The 23,169-nt window shown below is 34.3% G+C and overlaps 1 long non-coding RNA gene across 1 annotated transcript; it reads left to right on the forward strand.

Annotated features, from left to right (window-relative positions):
- The first annotated feature begins 594 nt into the window (after positions 1–594).
- On the forward strand, positions 595–1,826 carry LOC120141529. Its single transcript, XR_005517774.1, has 3 exons — positions 595–663; positions 883–936; positions 1,725–1,826. It is a non-coding gene; the product is annotated as an uncharacterized LOC120141529 (long non-coding RNA).
- Positions 1,827–23,169: the final 21,343 nt, after the last annotated feature.

A 23,169-nucleotide genomic window follows, 5' to 3' on the forward strand; every position in this document is an offset into this window, starting at 1 on the left:
TTGATATGGGTATATTTCTTTTCTCTTGTCTATTCTTTATTTTGCCTTTTTCTTTTGGTTTTCTGATCTGGGTACTTCTTGTTTTCTCCTTTTGGATTGATAATTTGATTTATTTGTTGATTCTCTGGGTTTTTTTAATCCGGGTAAGTTTGTTCCTTTTTTTACAAGATTTTCTGGGTTTTTCTTGTTTCTTCGTTTTTCTTGTTGATTTTTGGGTGTTTGTATTGATTAAGATTTGAATGTCGAGGTTACCTATGTGGTGCATTTTGGGGGCTGTTTGTATACATTACTTCATATTCATGATTTTTAGTGCATGATGTTATAAGTGCAAATTTGTGATTTTGTTAGTACGTTTTGAGGATTAATTTACATCCAAGGCTCTACTGTTGAACCTAATGTAAAACAAGCTAATTGTATACCATTTCTGAAACTAAAACAAATGGCAAAGTTGGGGTAAATATTTATGAGGAATACAAGATTAAGTAGGGTCATGAATCCTTAAGGATTTCGGTTCTCCCTAGCTTTCCAAAATATTATATGTTAGTGCAGTTACCCAGTTGGTTTTTCCCTCTATGTTGATGAAAACAAGTTTTCTTTGCAGATTCTGAAGGATTTTCTGTTATGGGTTGACAAGGACCTTGGACCTTGGGGTCCATTTGTGTTGTAAGTCACATTGAAATTCTCCTGTAATTTCTTTACGCTTCCATTAGCATCTATTTTTTTTGTTTACTTTATGCATTACATTTGATTTGCTATTGTACCAATCTAATAAACGAAATATATATTGTTCATTGCTGTCAAGACATTTTTCAACTGATTAGTTGTGAATAAAAGTATCATATCGTTTTTCCTTTCAACTCATATTTCTTTGTTGACTTGTAGGTTGTTGCTTACTTTCCTTTGACAGTCTTGGCGGTTCCAGATTCAGTGCTTACTGTAAGCATTAAACTCCTTTACTAATGCTTCATTGTAGCCAAATCATTGCCATTTTTGAGTATGAATTCCTTTCTTGTTCATGCTATTTTAACTTATCATTGGTGCCCTGCCCGTGCAACTTACTATATATATGTGCATCATTAAAGTGGGCGGGGAATCCTAACATAGTTAATGATCACACTTAAAGCTTTTGGATTGAAAGCCACTGTTCAGGTATTTTATAGTGTTCTGGTTCATTAAAATAAAGAAATATGCATTTAAACATAAGAGAATGTGTATACATTCTGTCCATCTCTCTTATTTATAAATATATGTGCATCAATAACAAAATGGTTCAGCGAGATCTAGATGGAAATCGATGCTTCAAGTGATGAGCATTGACTTTTTATTTTCTTCCTAATCTTTCATAATCATAATTAATTATAGTTAATTTTGGTAAGTAGCTTGTATTTCATAATATTCATTTGATATTATATTAAAACAAGAAAATTGTAAGATTTCTTTTATCTTCCTTGTGGAAAATTCACCATTAACAAAGGTAACAAACTTTTGTATCTGTTGTTTATCTTAATTAGGAACAAGTACGACCCTTTTCTATGTTTATAACAGTTCCATGAATTATGCTCTCCTTTATTTTAAACATTGCTTTCAAAGTGCTCATATTTGTCTACTTGAATGGTTTATTTAATGTCACTAGGTTTTCTGTGACCGATAATTTTAGGATTTCGACTAACTATGTTAATTATACAATTTGATTTAACTAACTTTTCTCAAACTTCCTGTTCTAGGACATGGCGAGGTTGATAGGCCATGAATTGGTTAAGCTTGAGGAGTACAACAGTGGGCTACCTCCAAATGTAACGCATTTCTTCTTTCCCCTTTTCTGTATGACGAGAACTTTGAGTTTTATCACTAGTTCACTGCAAGTGCTGGTTGTAAATGGTCTGTTTGTGTGGTATAGACTACAAATTGTTCTTTCCCATCTTAGGTGTTATTATTGTTTATTTTAGTTAACAATGTTGAACTACATTATATTTTACGTAATTGAAACTTTGATTTATTATTATGGATTTCAAGTTTCTTGTTATGGATTTCAAGTTTCTTGTTATGGATTTCAAGTTTCTTATTATGGATTTAAAGTTTGTGTCTTGATTAAAATTTATGGTTGTTAATTAAATAAAGATAAATGATATTAAATTTAGGTGTTGTAGAGCATAAATTAAATATGCAAAATAAATTAATATTAACTAATGAAAGGTAATTAGCGGCGTTTGTATTGAAAAAACTTCGCTATATGTCTGTCTTTTTGTGGCGTTTGTTTGAAAAATGTTGCTATAGATCTGACTTTTAGTGGCGTTTGTTCCAAAAATGTCGTTTTAGATCTCGATCTTTTGAGGCGTTTGTTCAAAAAATGCCATTATAGACGTCAACCTTTTGCGGCGTTTGTTCTAAAAATGCCGCTATAGATCTGACCTTTAGCGATGTTTTTTGAACAAACGCGTTAAAGATCCCGACCTTTTACGGCGTTTGTTCTAAAAACGCCGCTATAGATCTTGACCTTTTGTGGCATTTTTTGTTCTCAAACGCCGCTAACTTTAGTAACGCTGGTATGGCTGACGCTTCTTACGGTGTTTTTTCTATCGCCGCGATTACTTTTAGCAGTGCTTAAAAACGCTGCTATAGGATAAAAAAAGTCGCTAAAGCTCTGTTTTGCTATAGTGGTGGTTGATTAATATTCAGCATTTTGAAAAACCCTAAATTTCAAATCCAAATTCATTCAGTAGAATTTTCTGAAATTTTTTAAATGAAGAACCTTAAATATGTTTACTTTTCTTGATCAATGAGTTTGAAGAGGTTTTTGGTGTTTGTATGACCTAATATTTTGACTGGAGGTCGATCTTGGGATGAATAATATTCTTGTAAAATTTAAGACCCAAATTCTTTGATTAGAGTATTCTGAAAAGTTGTCAAACGAAGAGATCTAAATCTGTTATTCAAAATATGAAAAATGCTTTTGATTGGGCTGGTAGTGTTTGATTGACATGGTTTTTTTATTGAAGATCTTTTTAGGGACGATGATTGTACCTGTAAAATTTCATATCCATATTCATTCGTTTGTATTTTTTAGAATTGTTTTTTGATATTCTAGATTTTTTTTTTCTCTTTTTTCCTTTCGCTTTTCTTTTTTTTTCTTTTCGTTTTGATAAATAATAGCAAACTAAAAAGAAATAATCGAATAAAAATTAAAAATATTAAAAAAGAACCTGAATTTGATCAATCGTTGTAAACTAGCTCTATTGGGTTACCTTGGCGGTTTATGTGAGCAATAACAAGCAAAATTGCTTGATTCTCTCCAAGAATCAATCAAAACCTGATACCAAGTGATAGGAGATTGCAGTGGAGTGATAAATGTTTCGCGAAGTTGAAGAATCAAGCCCATAGATCTTAGATTTATTTAAAGAGCGAGATGGAAGATGTTTAGTGTTTATCATAATTTAAGGTTTTGAATTGGGGAAAGTTTCTGGAAAAATTAAGACAAAAACAAAAGATTAAGATGAAGACAATAAAGATAAACAAAAGGCAAAGATGATAAAGATAGGATGATAAAGATATTATAATGTTATGTAATATATCAAACATAATCTAAAATTATAAAATATATTTACAATATTATATATTTAAGGATGCATTTTGAGGGTAAAATATTGATGAGGGTTTAAATGAGTCAAAACATTGGTGGAAAGAAAGAATTTACAACTAATTGTAGTCAAAACACTAAATAGAGTAAAATATAAAATTAAAAGACTAATGTAACACCCTAAACTCCGGGCTAGTAGTTTCGGGTTCACTGAGAGGTGCGTAGACTACGTGAAGTTTGTAATTAAAGTCGTTGGAACAAGTTTGGGCTTAATTTGGTTGGTATTGTACCCAATTAGCTAGAAAAAGAGGATTTTTAAATAGTAGAAAGATGAGGGAGGACTAAATATGTGATTTCACCTTTTTGTAAAGATGAGGAGGCTTTTATATTCCTTCATGTTCTCATCTTCATTCATTCCTTCTCATTTTCTTCTCTCATTTTCATCTCCAAGTGCCATAGCTAAGGGTAAGTTCCTTAAGCCTTTTCATGATACTTTTAAGCTTTATTTCATTACCAACCCTCTATCAACTTTGTTTTGATGATTCAAAGCTTGGTAATTCATGTTTGAATATATAAAGGGGGAATAATCAACCAATCTTAAAGGAAGTAATTGTGGTTAAGCAAGGAGCTTGGTTTCGGGTTTCTAACAGCAAAATAGTGTATTTATAATCTTTTGTGGTACTAAGGTTTCATAAGGATGAAGATTTGTTAAAATTTGAGTATATAAACATTTTAGGGTTTATTCTTAATTCATGCAATAGAGAACATTTTTAATGTAAAGCATGTGTTTTTATGGTACTTTATTACTCTAAGTAGTGCCCCTAAGCGTTAGAACATTATTAGGAAACAAACTAAGACCTTTGGGTTATTTGGGTGTTTCTTGAGCTTAAACAAGGCAGTTATGGGTTTGACTATCGATGTTGGATGAATAGTATTGATACTGGATGAATTGAGATGATTTTTTGGTATTTTATAAGGGGAGTATCGATACTCTAATGAGTAGTATCGATATTGAGGGTAACAATATCAACATTGGAAGGAATGTTTGTAAAATAGGGGATATTTTTGGTACTGATACTCAAAGGGTATCGAATACTTGATATAGGAGTATCGATACTACTTGTAGGGTATATATACTACTCATTTCAGACGGTTTGATTTGACTTTTTTAAGGCATGTATTAGTTAAGGACGACACGTAACGGTATAACTTAGTCCATGAGGGACATGAATGACAAAAGGTGCCTAAAAACACACTTAGAAGTGGGTTACGACCGAAGTAGCATATCGGTGACTAAGAATGAAGGATTGTTCCAGATGGTATACCGATAAGCGATACATTAAGCGAATCAGATTATGAAAAAGAGGAATAATGTACTATGAGAAAACTAGTGAACTGAGGACGTACAAGTCATCCCTCTAATATAAGGGGAATTGAGGGGAACAGTGATAAAAACGATTAAATTTTCCTTACTCAGTATTGAACCCGAGTCAGATATTAGGCTAATAAGTAACTTAGCCTGTAACACCTCTTTCCCGTATATGTCCCGAACACGAGTCAGAGATGTCACATGTTCTTAAAACAATTTTCGGATTCAAAAAAATTAAAAATTTTGTTTCTTTAAATAATACGATTAATAATATTATATATATAAACCATCATTGAACTATTAAGATATAAAATATTGTTTATTTCTATCAGATAGTGTTTTAAGTTCATATATAAATATAATACCACAAAACATAGTTCAACTATTCCTACCAGAGCATCATAACTTAACTAAGTACATGCCAACTAGTAATATCAAAAGAACATCTAGAGATGTCATACTGTTACTGATACCAGAGCATCATAACATAACTAAGTACATACCAACTAGTAATATCAAAAGGACATCTAGAGATGTCATACTGTTACTGATGAGGCAACCCTTGACATATGATATCAGCTGCACTCCTCACTTCGATTGTACTCTATCACCTACCCGTGAAACATTATACGATAAGTATTCACTTAGTGAGGCATAATAAATTAAGGCATTAAGAAAAACAAAAGTATATTATAAAAGATCAAAACACGATTTAAATCCTATAAATATACACCCCCATAAAATTGACTTATTAAGCCAAACATTTAGTCTCATAACCTGCGAAATATTACTTCATATGCATAACATATTTATCAATCAAACTATTTAAAGACTATTTGTAGCCCAATGTATGACAGATGAGAATGCAAGGTATGTAAAATGCTTCTAAGTGCCAAACGGAAGTATAAGTATCATAGTACACAACAACACTATACTAATACATCGAAATGGTGATTCACAACTTCAAATATTCATGAACACCATCATTGCACACTTAGTGCCAAGAGTACTCAAATGTACTAATACAAAAATATGCTAATGCATTAAACATAATCGATCGATGACCATATTACTTAATGTTTACCAAGTCCACTTGTGGCTCTCAATGTACATACAACAAGCTTTTATATCCAAATTGAAGATTGACCATTTATTCATAAATATCAATAGATGCTAAAATATTATAAAAACACATCCATTTATTTTAGGGCAACTTATACCCTAAAATCCTTTATAAAATCATTTTCATAAAACTTTATGAAAATATATCATAACGCGTTAAAAACATGCTTATTAAAACACTCGAGGTTGACTCATCGCAAGTCTTCATCATATCATATAAGTACATAGCAAAATGCACTCACCTGGTATGCATCACTATTCTGCCTTATCCGATTACTCTTCAACTTTTTCCTTGCCTTTCGATTTGCTTGTATCACAAGTTTGAACACGATCTACACAAGCATAAATACATAGAGCATACAAATATAAAATACATGCTATTATTCTTACTAACATTTTATACACAATAATAATACTAAAAATACTACTATTTACGAATTCTTTTAGAATTCATCTTAACTTTTCTTTTTTACTCATAATGGTCCTTTGCCATTATTTATTCAATTCAAGTCTCAAACTGGAACATCCTAATCATGTATGACCTAAAGACCAACAAACTATAATGTCACATGGACCATAGAAGTGGTTGACCAAAATTGTATAATTTTAAAACAACATAAATAATTGTGTGTGTATGCGCGTGCGTGTGTATATATTTTACGATACAGAGTCACATAACTTCATAACAATTGTTTAAAAGTCAGGAGCCCCCAAAATACTTGAATTTATAGTTTATAAAATATTATAACATTACTTTTTGAACTGACATACACGATTTTATTTATAATACATGCCACTAGTACAAAAATAGAAACATACTCCAAAGCTGGCGACTGATGCTACTCGGTCTAGATAAAAGCTCCTGGTCTTAACCTGCGCACGGAAACAAATTTTGAACGTTGAGCTCACAAGCTCAGTGCCACTCTAATATCCAAACTAAACTACATACATCTTCAAAAGTTCATACTTAAAACATACTCAAACATTATTAATTCAGACTTGTTAACATACAAATATGCTAACTGAACATACGTACAAAGTTAGACATCATGGTGCAGCTGAGGGGCTACATCTCGGAGCTCACGCACCCATTTATCCCACCTAGGGTGGAAATCCATAATTCTACATCAGATTGTGTCACCCGCTAACTTGCTCTTTCGAGCCTTAAGTCATGTACACCTAGTTAGAAAGGATGTAACTAATGCACCATCTTAGAGTTGGCCATATCTTAGCATACAAACGTTTCCTTATTCTAGGGAGATTCGGGTGTCTATCTTGTTTCTCGAACGTCATGCAAGGCAAGTCTTATGATTCCCTAAATTTTAGGGTTTTTAAGTGAAATGTAACTTTTTAATATTGTTTTCACTTGATGTCTTATTGAAGGATTAAAGGGTTGGTTTGGATACCTCAACCCTGTTTCTAAATTTCCTAATATTTCTTATCTTTCTATAGGAGGTAGTATCGATGCTGACTTATCAATATCGATACTGACATAATAGTATTGACACTCCCACTGAAGTACCAATACCAATAACTTAAAAGTAGCCTTGAGAAAAGGGTTAGTATCGATACCCCTAGAGGGAGTATCGACACTAATCCCTTGGTATCGATACTCCTATGAGTATTGGTACCAAAATGGTATTTTGGAATTTACAGTATCGAGATTTTTTTCTCAAGTATTGGTACCGAGCCTATAGTATTGATACCTTATGCATGAGTATTGATATTGCCTATAATATCGATACCCTATGCATGAGTATTGATACTCCTACTTAAAATTCATGTAGTTTTGCCTTGTTTAAGAACAATATCGATACTGACCCATAAAATATTGATACTGACATCGAAAATGCTCGGTTTAAGCATTTTCAACCTTTCTAAAACACCCTAAAGGCCCTAAGGAGGTCCTCAACCATTATTAGTATCTTATTTAAGTTTATTAAAGTCATAAAGAGGCATCATATAGCTTAAAAACACATAAATTCAAAATCTACCATGATTATGCTCTTAAATCCTTCAAAGCCAATGAAAGCTACATAAATGCATGGTAATGCTTACAACTGACATAAAAAGGTCACAAGGGTGTTACTTTAAGGTCTTGGCAATTGGAAAGAGTCCCAATTCATGCCAAAGTGAACTTCTCTTTCCCCCTTGCTTTTAACCCTTCTCCTACTTCTTTCACTAATGCATAAAGAAATAATATTACTAGCTTATTTAAGAGACTTATAATAGTCTCAAACATTTATCAAACTTCATCATTTCCCAACACAAGCTAGAATCCTCTATTTTATAAACCTATTTTTGGTTTAAAGCTTAAAACTTGACATATGGAGCTTTAATTGAATCTCTAGAAATAGATAATTTATTTTTTAATTTCACTTAACTTAACTATGCTTTAATCTTTTGAAGATTTAATCTTGCTTCACTAGAGGGAGGAAGAAGATGAGATAGTGAGGAAGAGTGTTCGGTGAGCTTAGTGATGGGGTAGTTCACGTTAATATCTGATAAAATAAGGGGGTTTAGCTTTAAAAAAAAGATAATTACACTTTAGGTACTCAAACTGTTAATTCTTAATAAATTTACCCAAAAGCTGAATATTTGGGCCCAATCAAGCCAAATGCTTACTTAACTAGATCCAAGTAGTTCAAAGAACCTTTTTGATCTCTAATTAAGGGTTTTGGTCAGCCCTAACTACTAACCTAGGATTTTGGGCGATACAACTCTCCATTCCCAATAAGAAATTTCAACGCCAAAATTTACCTACATAGAAAAGATAAGGATATCGAAGATGTATATCTTCTTCGATTTCCCAAGTGACTTCTTGTATACCGTGATTCCTCCTAGCACATTCACTAAAGGGATCTTTTAGCTTCGTATCTCCTTGACATCCTTCGTTAAAATCTTAATCGTCTTCTCTTCATATATCATATCATGGCTTAACTCAATTTGCTGTACAGGTAGAATATCAAAAGGGTCGAAACGATATCTTCTTAACATATACACGTAAAACATGTTGTTGATACGTTTCAACTATGGAGGCAGGGCTAAAATATATGCTACGAGTCCGATTATTTCAAGAACTTTGTATGACCCTATAAAGTGCAAGGATAGCTTTCCTTTGCACCTAAAACAGAACACCTTTTTCCATGGAGATACTTTAAGGAATACCTTGTCACCCACAACATACTCGATGTCCTTACGCTTTAAATCCACATATGACCAATGTCTATCATACACCTCTTTTAGCAGATTATTAATTAACCTAACTTTTTCTTCGATTTCTCTAATCAAGTCAGAACCCATTAACTTCCCTTCCCTAAGTTCAATCCAACATAAGGGAGTTCTACACTTGCATCAATACAAATCCTCGTACGGTGTCATTTGGATGTTAGACTGATATATGTTATTGGACGCAAACTCCATAAGCGGCAAAAGGTCCTCTCAACTACCTTCAAGTTCTACAATTGTTCACCTAAGAATGTCTCCCAGAACATGAATAATACGCTTAGACCGACCATCTGTCTGAGGATGAAAAACATTACTATAATGCAGCTTGGTGCCTAGAGATTGGTGAAGAACCTTCAAGAAACAAGAAGTGAAACGAGGATCCCTATCGGATATGATCAAAATAAAAACCCTATGTAATCTTAATATTTCACAGATATATAATTGTGCTAACCTCTCTAGGGTGAAATCCATCCGCACTTGGTTAATCGTTCTACAATAACCCATATTGCATCATGTTTTTATCTAATCATAGGTAGATTGATTACAATGTCCATAGTCACTCTGTCCCACTTCCACTGAGGAAATTAAATCGGTTGAAGCAACCCTTAAAGAACTTGATGTTTCGCCTTAACTTGTTTTCATACAAAACATTTTGCTACAATCTCAGATACTTCTCTTTTCATACCCAACCAAAAATATAATGGTGGAAGTTCTTGATACATCTTATTGCTCCACGGGTACACTAAGAGCGAACTACAATATGGTTCATGAAGGATCTTGCTACGTAAAGGCTCAATTGTGGGTACACATAATCGACCTATAAAGTTTAATACATATCCATCTCTTAACTCAAAACTAGGAGCTTTGCCTTGGCAAACTTATTATATGCGAGCCCTCAAGTGATCATCTAAACCTTGCAGCCTATTGATTTCACCCACTAGCTCGGGCTCTACACGAATGTTTGCTAGCTATCCTCCATACTCGGACAACCTCAACCTTGGTAACAAGGCCCTCAAATATATCATCAACTTCCTACTTAGCGCATCATCCACTATATTTTCTTTCCATTGAGATAGTCAATCACACAATCATAATCATTTAACAACTTTACCTACCTAAGCTATATTAAATTGAATTCTTTCTGTGTAAACATGTACTTAATCCCAAAAAGGATACTTTGGGTAACCAAAACTCACACTTTCCAAACTTAACATACAATTGACGGTCTCACAAAGTTTGTAAACTATACGAAAGTGTCGGTCGTGTTCTACTTTAGATCTTGAGTACAACAATATATCGTCTATGAAGACCAGCACGAACTAGTCTAAATACGGGTGGAAAATGCGGTTCATTAAAACCATAAATGCCACTGAAACATTGGTGAATCCAAACGATATCAAAGGAACTTATAATGGTTGTACCTTATCCTAAACACTGTCTTTACTACATCGGGATCCTTAACTTTCAACTAGTAATAACCTAATCTTAGATCTATCTTTGAGAAAACACAAGCCCTTTAAATTGATCAAAAATGTAATCTATTCTAGGGATAGGGTATTTGTTTTTGATGGTTAACTTATTCAGTTGATGAAGGATCTTATCGACTAGAACGCCCAACCCTAACGACTAGACACTTTAACCCCTATCTTTAAGTTCTCGACTGGGAGGTTTCTATCTTGAGCTAGGTCATAACATACATAAGAATATATAGACCCTATATCTATTAATGTTGTAACTAAAATGGAAAACATGGTAAATATACATGAAATCACATCTAATGGGTTGTACTCCTCCTAAGCTCTCATGGCGTGCTGTTCAGAAACTACGTACGACTCAAACCCGACTGCACCTAAACTAATCTAGAAAGACACATAACTACCACCTCTAGAGGGTCCCCTACCCCTCTGAACTATTGAGTTGATCTCTGTGTCTGACTTAGTACAACTCCCTGCACCTCAGGACAGTCTCAGATAAAATGATCAAGGGAGCCACAACCATAACATCCCACTATCCCAAAATAACATACTCCCAGATGTTTCTTTCTATAACTCTAACATTCAGGATATTGTGCTCTTACTGATCCACCAGAACTAGCCATTGATGTGGTCACCATCTCCTATAGGACCCTGATATGTCCCTACAATTTAAACTTTGGCCCTGTCCCCTGGATTGGCATGTCGGGGTTATTCATAAACCTTGAGAATCCTTAGTCCTTTTTGCTAACATCTGGGCAGGTCTCGAAGACTCCGTTGTCATTTCGTTGTCATCTGAGTATTCTTTGGAACAGTGCTAGATGCTCTAGCTCTCATCCTCAAAACTCTATCAATCGCCTTAGCTTTATGTACCAATTCAGAAAAGACCCTAGGTGGGTCGACAGTAAAATGAGTGAGGATGTCGAGGTGTAGGCATTCCCTAAACCTCTTATAACAATGATACTATGTCAAAATCATATCCGACAAATAACGACTCAACTCAACCAAAGAAACTGTAATACATATTCCATCACCGAATGGTCGCCTTGCTTCATATAAAGGAATTGATCTCTCAAATTATCTATGTGAGCTTCCTTGATATACTTTTCTCTAGACTCTGATAAGAAAAGCTCCTATGTCGGCATCTTAGGCTCCATAACTTGATCGACTGTCTCCTATCAGTTAATGGCGTCACCTTTAAGCAAGGAGATGATACACTCCAGATTACCCTCGGAAGACAGGTGCAATTTTATGAGTGTGCGGAGGGTATCCCTAAGCCACCGATCCGCAACAAACATATCATCATCTCTAGAACCAAATAATTTGGTGTCTTATATCGGTGTAGGCGCTCTACCAACGATTCTTGAGGTAGTACTATAAGAGGGGATGGAGGTAAGGTGGGGGAGGTTGCATGACCGAAGTCCTAGGAATGGCTCGCACTATTTATCTTAAAGTATCTGTTAAATCTTTGAAGAAGGTCGCTTCCCGGGACTTTCGACTTAGTTTTTGGGATGAACTCGTCCCCTGAGTCACCTGCTAAGGATGATTGACTCTCTGTTTTACCCTCTTGGCTATGATCTGAATCAACTTCTATACTTATATTATGAAAAAAAAAATAGAGTTACTATGAGTATTCCATACTCAAAACTATATCTCAAAGTTCTAGAGGCATGCACATATATAGACCTTTTTCGACTCTAACCCGAGGGTTCTAGAAATGACTCAACCTGGCGCTCTGATACCACTAAATATAACATCCTATTCTTGTACAACCCAAAGACCGACGAACTATGACGTCACATGGACCATAGAAGTGGTTGACCAAAATTGTATCTTTTAAAACCAACATTATTAATTGTATATATACATATATACATATTTTATGATACAATATAACATAGATTCATAAAAATTATTTATAAGTTGGGAGGCCCCAAAATATTTGAATTTATAGTTTACAAAATATTCTAACATTAGTTTTCGACCTGACATATACGATTTTATTTACAATACATGTCACTAGTACAAAATTAGAGATATACTCCAAAGCTTGCGATTGATGATAGTCGGTCTAGAAAAAAGCACCTGGCTCTAACTTGTGCATAAAAACAAATTTTGAACGCTGAGTTCAGAAGCTTAGTGCCACACTAATAAACAAACTAAAATACATGCATCTTCAAAAGTTCATACTTAAAACATACTCAAACATTCTTAATTCAGACATGTTAGCATGCGAATATGCTAACTGAACATATGTACAAAGGTAGGCATCATTGTGTAGTTGAGGGGTTACATATTAGAAAACACCTTTCTATCATACCTAGGGTGGAAATTTGGAATTCTACATCAGACAGAATCACCCACTAACTTGCTCCATCGAGCCTTGGGAAATTTATGCCTAGTTAGCAAATAGGTGCCTAATGCACCATCTAAGAGTTTTCCATATCTTAGAATACAAATGTTTCCTTATTCTACGGTGATTCGAGTATCCATCTTGTTTTTTGAAAGTCATACAAGGCATGTCTTATGATTCTCTAAATTTTAGGGTTTTATAAGTGAAATGTAACATTAATATTGTTTTCACTTCATGTCTTATTGAAGGATTAAAGTAGTGGTTTTGGTACCTACACCATGTTTGTAAATTTCCTAATATTTCTTATCTTTGTATATGAGGTAGTATCAATATTGACTTAACAGTATGGATACTGACACAATAGTATCGATACTCCTATTGAAGTACCGATACCAAAAGCTTAAAAGTAGCCTTGAGAAAAGTGTTAATATCGATACCCCTATAGAGAGTATCGATACTAAGCCCTTAGTATCGATACTCCCTTGAGTATCAATACCAAAATGGTATTTTATAATTTTCAGTATCGAGACCTTTCCCTTAGGTATCAATACCGAGCTTATAGCATCGATACCCTATGCATGAGTGTCGATACTCCTACTTAAATCTCATGTATTTTTCCTTGTATAAGAACAATATCAATACTGACCCATACAATATTGACACTAACACCCGAAAAATACCCTGATTGAGGTATTTCAACCCTTATAAAATACCCTAAAGGCCCTAAGAGGTCCCCAACAAATATTAGTATCTTATTTAAGTTTATTAAGGTCATTGAGAGGCATCATATAGCTTAAAAACACATAAATTAGAAATCTACCCTGATCATGCTCTTAAATCATTCAAAGCCAATGCAAGCTACATAAATGAATGGTAATGCTTAAAATTGACACAAATAGGTCACGAGGGTATTACCTTAAGGTCTTGGCATCTAGAAAGAGTCCCAATTCACGCCAAAGTTAACTTTATTTTTCTCTTTGCTTTGGACCCTTCTCTTACATCTTTCACTAATACATAAAGAAATGATGTTACTAGCTTATTTAGGAGGTTACTAAAAGTCTAAAAACATTTCTCAAACTTCATCATTTCCCAATCACAAGCTATAATCCTCTATTTTATAAACCCCACTAAAACCTATTTTTTCTTTAAACCTTAAAACTTGACATATGGAGCTTGAATTGAATCTCTAGAAATAGAGAATTTATTTCTTACCTTCACTTAACTTAACTATGCTTTAGTGTTTTGAAGATTTAATATTTGCTTCATTAGAGGGAGGAAGAATATGATATGGTGAGGAAGAGTGTTTTGTGAGCATAGTGATGGGGTAGTTCACGTTGATATCTGATAAAATAAGGGGGTGTAGCTCATGATTTGAAGAAAAGATAATTACACTGTAGCTTCTCAAACTATTAATTCTTAATAAACTTACCCAAAAGATCTTTCTGGGCCCAATCAAGCCAAATTCTTACTTAACTACATCCAAGTAGTTCAAAGTATCTTTTTGGGTTCTAATTAAGGGTTCTGGGTCAGCTCTAACTACTAACCTAGGATTTGGGGCGATTCAACTCTCCCCTCTTAATAAAAAATTTCATCACCAAAATTTACCTATGTAGAAAAGATACAGATATCAAAGTTGTATATCTTCCTCGATTTCCTAAGTGGCTTCTTCATTCCTCTATAGTACAAAATGGATATTTTAGCTTTGTAGCTCCTTGACATCCTTTGCTAAAATCTTAATCGACTTCTCTTCACATATCTTATCTTGGCTTAACTTAATTTCCTCTATAGGTAGAATATCGGAAGGGTCGAAACGATATCTTCTTAACATAGCCACGTGAAACATGTTGTGGATACGTTCCATTTCCTGAGGCAAGGCTAACAGGCATGCTACGGGTCCGATTATTTCAAGAACTTTGTATGGCCCTGTAAAGTGCAAGGATAGCTTTCCTTTGCACCTAAAACATAATACCTTTTTCCATGGAGATACTTTAAGGAATACCATGTCACTCACAACATACTACATGTATTTACGCTTTAAATCCGTATACGACCTTTGTCTATCATACACCTCTTTTCACATATTATGAATTAACAGAACTTTTTCTTCGATTTCTCTAATCAAGTCAGAACCCACTAACTTCCCTTCCCTAAGTTCAATGCAACATAGGGGAGTTCTGCACATGCATCCATATAAAGCCTCGTACGGTTCCATTTGGATGTTAGACTGTTATCTGTTATTGTACACAAACTCCAAAGCGGCAAAAGGTCATCCCAACTTCCCTCATGTTCCACAACCGTGCACCTAAGAATGTCTCCGAGAACCTGAATAACATGCTCAGACCGACCATCCGTCTGAAGATGAAAAACAATACTATAATGCAACTTGGTGCCTAGAGATTGGTAAAGAACCTTCAACAACTAAGAAGTGAAACGAGGATCCCTATCAGATATGATCAAAATTAGAACCCTATATAATCTTAATATTCCATAGATATACAACTGTGCTAACCTCTCTAGGGTAAAATCCATCCGTACTGGGAGAAAGTGAGCCGACTTGGTTAATCGTTCTATAATAACACATACAACATCATGTTTTTATCTAGTCAAAGGTAGCCCAGTTACAAAGTCCATAGTCACTCTGTCTCATGTTCACTAAGGAAATTAAATCGGTTGAAGCAACCCTTAAAGAACTTGATGTTTCACCTTAACTTGTTGACATACAAAACATTTTGTCGCAAATTCAGATATTTCTCTTGTTATACCCAACCAAAAATATAACGGTCGAAGTTCTTGATAAATCTTATTGCTCCCCGGGTACACTAAGAGTGAACTACAATATGGTTCATGAAGGATCTTGCTACGTGAAGGCTCAACAGTGGGTAAACATAATTGACCTATAAAGTATATTACATCTCCATCTATTAACTAAAAATCTGGAGTTTCACCTTAGCAAACTTGTTCTATGCGAGCCCTCAAGTGATCATCTAGACCTTGCAACCTCTTGATTTCACCCACTAACTCGGGCTATACTCAAAGTTTCGCTGGTTATCCTCCATACTCAGACAACCTCAACCTTTATAACAAGGCCCTCAAGTCTATCATCAATTACCTACTTAGCACATCATCCACTATATTTGCTTTCCCTTGTGATAGGCAATCACGCAATCATAATCATTTAACAACTTTACCTACCTAAACTATCTTAAATTCAATTCTTTCTGGGTAAACATGTACTTAATCCCAAAAAGGATACTTCGGCCAGAATTAACACTTTCGAAACTTAATATACAATTGACGGTCGCAAAGTCTGTAAACTATACAAAAGTGTCAGTCGTGTTCTTCTTCAGATCATGAGTACAACAATATATCATCTATGAAGACCACCACGAACTAGTCTAAATACAGGTGGAAAACGCGGTTTATTAAAACCATAAATGCCGCTGAAGCATTGGTGTGTACAAACAAAATCACAAGGAACTCAAAATGGTCGTACCTTATCCTAAACACCGTCTTTGCTACATCGACATCCTTAACTTTCAACTAGTAATAATCTGATCTTTGTTCTATATTTGAGAAAACACAACCCTTTCAATTAATCAAAAAGGTAATCTATTATAGGGAAATGGTATTTGTTCTTGATGGTTAACTTATTCAACTGACGATGGATCTTATCGACTAGAACGTCCAACCCTAACGACTAGACACTCTAACCCCTATCTTTAGGTTTTCGACTGGGAGTTTTCTATCTTAAGCTAGGTCATAACATATGTAAGAATGCATAGACCCTGGATCTATTAATATTGTAATCAAAATGGAAAACATGGTAAATATACCTGAAATCACATCTAATGGGTTGTACTCCTCATAAGATCTCATGGCGTTCTGTTTAGAAACTACGTGTGACTCAGACCCGGCTACAGACCCGACTGCACCTCTACCATGCTAGCCAAAATCATAACTGCCCCTCTAGATGGTCACCTTCCCCTCGGAACTGACTGATATGATCTATGTGTATGACTTATTGCAATTCCCTACGCCTCGGGACAGTTCAGATAAAATGAACAACAGAGCCACAACAATAACATCCCACTATCCCAAAATAGCATACTCCCAGATGTTTCTTTCTGTAAGTGTGACAGTCAGGATATTGTGCTCTCACTGATCCACCAGAACTAGCCACTGATGTGGTCACCAACGGTCTCCTACGGGAGACCCTGATCTATCCCCACAATTTAAACTTTGGCCCCGTCTTCTGGATCAGCCTGTCGGCGTTCTCCATAAACCTTTAGAATCCTTGGTCCTTTTTGCTAACATCTGAGCAGGTCTGGAAGACTCCGTTGACATCTGACTATTCTTTGGAACAGTGCTAGATGCTCTAGCTCTCATCCCCATAACTCTCTCAACTACCTTAGCTTTATATACCAATTCAGAAAAAATAACCCTAGGTGAGTCGACAGTAAAATGAGTGAGGATGTCGAGGTGTAGGCATTCCCTAAACCTCCTATAACAGTGATACTCTATCAAAATCATATCCGGTAGATAACGACTCAACCAAAGAAATTGTAATATATTTTCCATCACCGAGCGGTTACCTTGCTTCAATTTAAGGAATTGATCTCTCAAATTATCTATGTGAGCTTCCTTGATGTACTTTCATGTAGACTTTGATAAGAAAAACTCCTATGTCGGTATGTCAGGTTACCCTTGGAGTCACCTTTAAGCAAGTAGATGACACACTCCAGGTTACCCTTGGAAGTCAGGTGCAATTTTCTTAGTGTGCGGAGGGTCTCCCTAAGCCACTAATCCGCAACAAACATATCATCATCTCTCGAATCAAAGAATTTGGTGGTCTTATATCGGTGTAGGTCCTCTACCAGGGATTGTTGAGGTAGTACTATAAGAGGGGATGGATTTCAGGTGTTGGAGGTGGCATGCCCAAAGTCCTAGGAATGGCTCGCACTATGTGTCTTAAAGTAGCTGTTAAATCTTTGAAGAAGGTCACTCCATCGAGACCCCTACGTCTACCGGGACTTTCGACTTAGTTTCCGGGATGAAAACATCCCCTGAGTCTCCTGTTAAAGATGCTTGACTCTCTACTCTACCCTCTTGGATATGATCTTAATCAACTTTTATACTTATATTATGAAACGAATAATAAAAATAAGGGTTACTATAAGTATTCCATACTCAAAACTATTTCTCAAAGTTCTAAAGGCATGCACATATATAGACATTTTTCGACTCTAACCCGAGGGTCCTAGAAAGGACACAACCTGACGCTCTGATACTACGAATAAGAAAAATGAGGGTTACTGTGAGTATTCCATAATCAAAACTATGACGTCACATGGACCATAGAAGTGGTTGTCTAAAATTGTATAATTTAAAACCAACATTATTAATTGTGTATATATATATATATATATATATATATATATATATATACATATACATATATATATATACATATTTTAGGATACAAAATACCATAAATTCATAAAAATTATTTACAAGTTGGGAGACCCCAAAATATTTGAGTTTATAGTTTACAAAATATTCTAACATTAATTTTCGACCTGACATATACAGTTTTATTTACAATACATGCCACTAGTGAAAAATTAGAGATATACTCCAAAGCTTGCGGCTAATGATAGTCGGTATAGATAAAAGCACCTGGTCCTAACTTGTGCACAAAAACAAATTTCAAACGCTGAGTTCACAAGCTTAGTGCCACACTAATAAATAAACTAAACTACATGCATCTTCAAAAGTTCATACTTAAAACATACTCAAACATTCTTAATTCAAACATGTTAGCATACGAATATGCTAACTGAATATATGTAAAAAGGTAGGCATCATGGTGCAGTTCAGGGGCTATATCTCATAAAACAATTTTCTATCCTACCTAGGGTGAAAATTTGGAATTCTACATCAGACAACGTCACCCACTAACTTGCTCCATCGAGCCTCGTGAAATATATGCCTAGTTAGCAAATATGTGCCTAATGCACCATCTAAGAGCTTGCCATATCTTAGAATACAAATGTTTCCTTATTCTAGTGTGATTTGAGTATCTGTCTTGTTTCCCGAATGTCAAACAAGGCATGTCTTATGGTTCTCTAAATTTTAGGGTTTTCTAAGTGAAATGTAAATTTTTAATATTGTTTTTATTTAATGTCTCATTGAAGGATTAAAGGGGTGGTTTGGGTACCTACACCATGTTTTTAAATTTCAAAATATTTCTTATCTTTGTATATGAGGTAGTATCGATATTGACTTAGCAGTATAGATACTGACACAATAGTATCGATACTCCCATTGAAGTACCGATACCAACAACTTAAAAGTAGCCTTCAGAAAAGTGTTAGTATCGATACCCCTATAGAGAGTATCGATACTCAACCCTTGGTATTTTTAGTATCTAGACCTTTCCCTTAGGTATCAATACCGATCTTTTAGTATCGATACCCTATGCATGAGTGTCGATGCTCCTACTTATAACTCATGTATTTTGCCTTGTATAAGAGCATTTCCAATATTGACCCTTACAATATCGACACTGACACCAAAAAATACCCTGATTGAGCTATTTCAACCCTTCTAAAACACCCTAAAGGCCCTAAGGAGGTCCCCAACCATTATTAGTGTCTTATTTAAGTTTATTAAGGTCATTGAGAGGCATCACATAGCTTAAAAACACATAAATTAGAAATCTACCATGATCATGCTCTTAAATCCTTCAAATCCAATGCAAGCTACATAAATGCATGGTAATGCTTAAAATTGACATAAAAAGGTCATGAGAGTGTTACCTTAAGGTCTTGGCAGCTAGAAAGAGTCCCAATTCATGTCAAAGTTAACTTCATTTTTCTCTTTGCTTTGGACCCTTCTCTAACATCTTTCACTAATACATAAAGAAATGATGTGACCAGCTTATTTAGGAGGTTACTAAAGGTCTAAAAACATTTCTCAAACTTCATCATTTCCCAATCACGAACTATAATCCTCTATTTCTTAAACCCCCACTAAGACCCTTTTTTGGTTTAAATCTTAAAACTTGACATATGGACCTTGAAATGAAGCTCTAGAAATAGAGAATTTATTTCTTACCTTCACTTAACTCAACTAATTATTCTCATGAATATTTAATCTTTACTTCAATAGAGGGGGAAGAAGATAAGATGGTAAGTAAGAGTGTTTGGTGAGCTTAGTGATGGGATTGTTCACGTTGATATATGATAAAATAAAAATGATTAGCTCATGATTTGAAAAAAAAAGTATAATTAAATTTTATGTCCTCAAACTCTTAATTCTTAATAAACATACCCCAAAAGCCTAATACTTGGGCCCAATCTAGCCCAATTCTTACTTAACTACTCCAACTAGTTCAAAGGGTCTTTTTGGGCTCTAATAATGGTTTTCGGGTAAGCTTGAAGTACTAACTCATGATTTGGGGTTTTACACAAACAACTTCATTAAATTTTTAAAATTTAATCTCCAACCCAATACCTCAACAATTGCACCATTCCGACTTAAGTCACTAAATTTTTCCTTAATTATAATTTGGTGCTCAAACTTTTCTAACTTTCCAAAATAGTTAATTTTCACATTCTAACATCAATTACACATTATTGCACAATTACATAGTTACTTATAACTTTTAAAAATTATTAAATAGGTCCCCCATTTGTCATAAAATTACAAAATGGTCCCAAAGTTTTTATAAGGCTTTAGAACATTCCTAACATCATTTCTAAGCCATGGGAAATTTTTCATAATTTGTACCCATTATTTTCCTTAGGGTCAAACACTATATAGCTTAGGATTTCATATTTTCACTTGATTCAAGCATGGATTCCACCTCTAAACAACATTTCAATGCTTCCACAATCAAACCCCTAATCTAATTAAATCAAATCACAAAATTTCCCTAAATTTTAGGTTAAGTTGAATCCATTAGAAGCATTTCTAGGTGGTTTTAAACGTCAATAAAGCTTGGAAATGATTCTACAACATCAACAACATAAAAATCCAACATGATTTCTTAAAACCCTAACATGTTTTAAACCCTAGAATTTGGGATCTAAGAACTCAAGCAAGATTAGCATTCAATATTAGTACCAAATGATAGAGCTATTCAAACAAAACAGTTTCTATTTCATGCTTTAATCCATAAACCAAATAAAATTGCTGAAAAATAAACTTTCTCTCACCTAGGGTTGGAGCTCACGACATGCAAGGATGAAGAAGACCAAGCTTTCATGAAATTTATACTTAGTTTAATTCTAATTTGTCATTTATTTAAACCTAAATGAATTTAAAAGTTATTTAATGGGAAATGACAATTTTATCATTAATGAAACTTGATAATTACATCCATACCAATCCAATTATTTATCATATTCCCAAAGTCAAAGATGAACAAAATATTTCACCCTTTACAACTTTGCCCATGCATTTTTCCAAAAATTTCAGTCTTGCCATTTTTCATCCAATGATCCAAATTGAACATGAAAATAAATACTCAAATCCAATGATCTATATTATTTTCCTTCATTTTAAAATGTGGAAATAATATTTCTAAGCTTAATTAACTATCCTTCAAATTTTTTCATAATTTCTATTCGATCTGATTTACTATATTTTTACCAGATTTTAAATCTTTATACCTTTTAACATAATTTTCGGATAAAAAATCTGATTCCCATGAAAATCCAACTATTCATTTATGGAATAAAATTCTTATTTGGGAAAATTATCACTTTGGTACATAAACATTTCCCAAATTTATATTTTGGCCACTAAACTTACAAAATTTACATTTTTCTCACTAATAAAAATTTGGGTTATTATAATTCTCCCCCTTTAAGAAAAATTCATCCTCATAATTTTAATATGTACCTGATGTAAAGAGGTGCATATACTATCTTTTCTTGTCCTCTTCTTTTTCCTAGGTACCTTCCTCGACTTTGTGATTCCGCCAAAGAACTTTGACTAGAGGGAGTCTTGCTCCATACTACTTTGACTCCTTGAGCTAGAATCTCTTTTGGTTATTCTTCATAGATCAAATTTGGTCGAGCCTCTATTTACTCTAGGGTAATGACATGCGAAGAATCTGATCCATACTTCCTAAGCATGGACACATGGAAAACATTATGAATCTTGTCCATTTCTGAAGACAATGCTAGCTGATAAGCCACTGGTCTAACTTTTTGAGAATCTCATAAGGTCCAATAAATCTTGGCATTAACTTTCCTTTCATCCAAAACGAAATACTTTATTCCAAGGTGATACTTTAAGAAATACTTTATCACCCTCTTGATATTCAATCTATTTTCTCTTCAAGTATGCATATGATTTCTGTCGATCAGAAGCTATCTTAAGGCTATCTTGATTAATTTTAACTTTATATTCTATTTTTTCATCAACTTAGGGCCAAATAGATCTCAATCTTTTAGCTTGAACCAATTTAATGGTGTCCAACTCTTTCTCCTATATAGGGCTTCATACGGAGCCATCTTGATGCTCGATTGATAACTATTGTTGTAGGAAATTTTTTCTAAAGGTAAATACATTTCCCATGATCCCTTAAATTTATTCATACACATACTTAGCATATCTTCCAATATCTAAATAGTCTACTCCAACTACCCTCTATCTGCATATAAAAAGTTCTATTGAAATTCAATCAATTACCCAAGGCCTCATGCAAAGACTTCTAGAATCTCAAACTAAACCATGGATATTTTTTTTGATACTATTGATATAGGAACTTCATGAAGGGTAACTATCTCTTTTATGTATAACTCAACATATTTTATCTAATGGGTAATCTGTCCGAACAAGAATGAAGTGAGTTGTCTTGGTTAGTCTTTCAACAATCACCCATATTGCGTCTTTTTTGTTGGGTGTCAACGATAACCTTGTAACAAAATCCATGGTAACTCTTTCCCACTTCCATTCAGGAATAGATATCGGTTGTAGTAATCCAGAAAGCACTTGATGTTCAGCTTTCACTTGTTGACATGTCAGGCACTTCGTAACA

This window comes from Hibiscus syriacus, unplaced genomic scaffold, assembly GCF_006381635.1.
Source record: "Hibiscus syriacus cultivar Baekdansim isolate YM2019G1 unplaced genomic scaffold, ASM638163v2 tig00002237_pilon, whole genome shotgun sequence".
NCBI classification, from domain to species: domain Eukaryota; kingdom Viridiplantae; phylum Streptophyta; class Magnoliopsida; order Malvales; family Malvaceae; genus Hibiscus; species Hibiscus syriacus.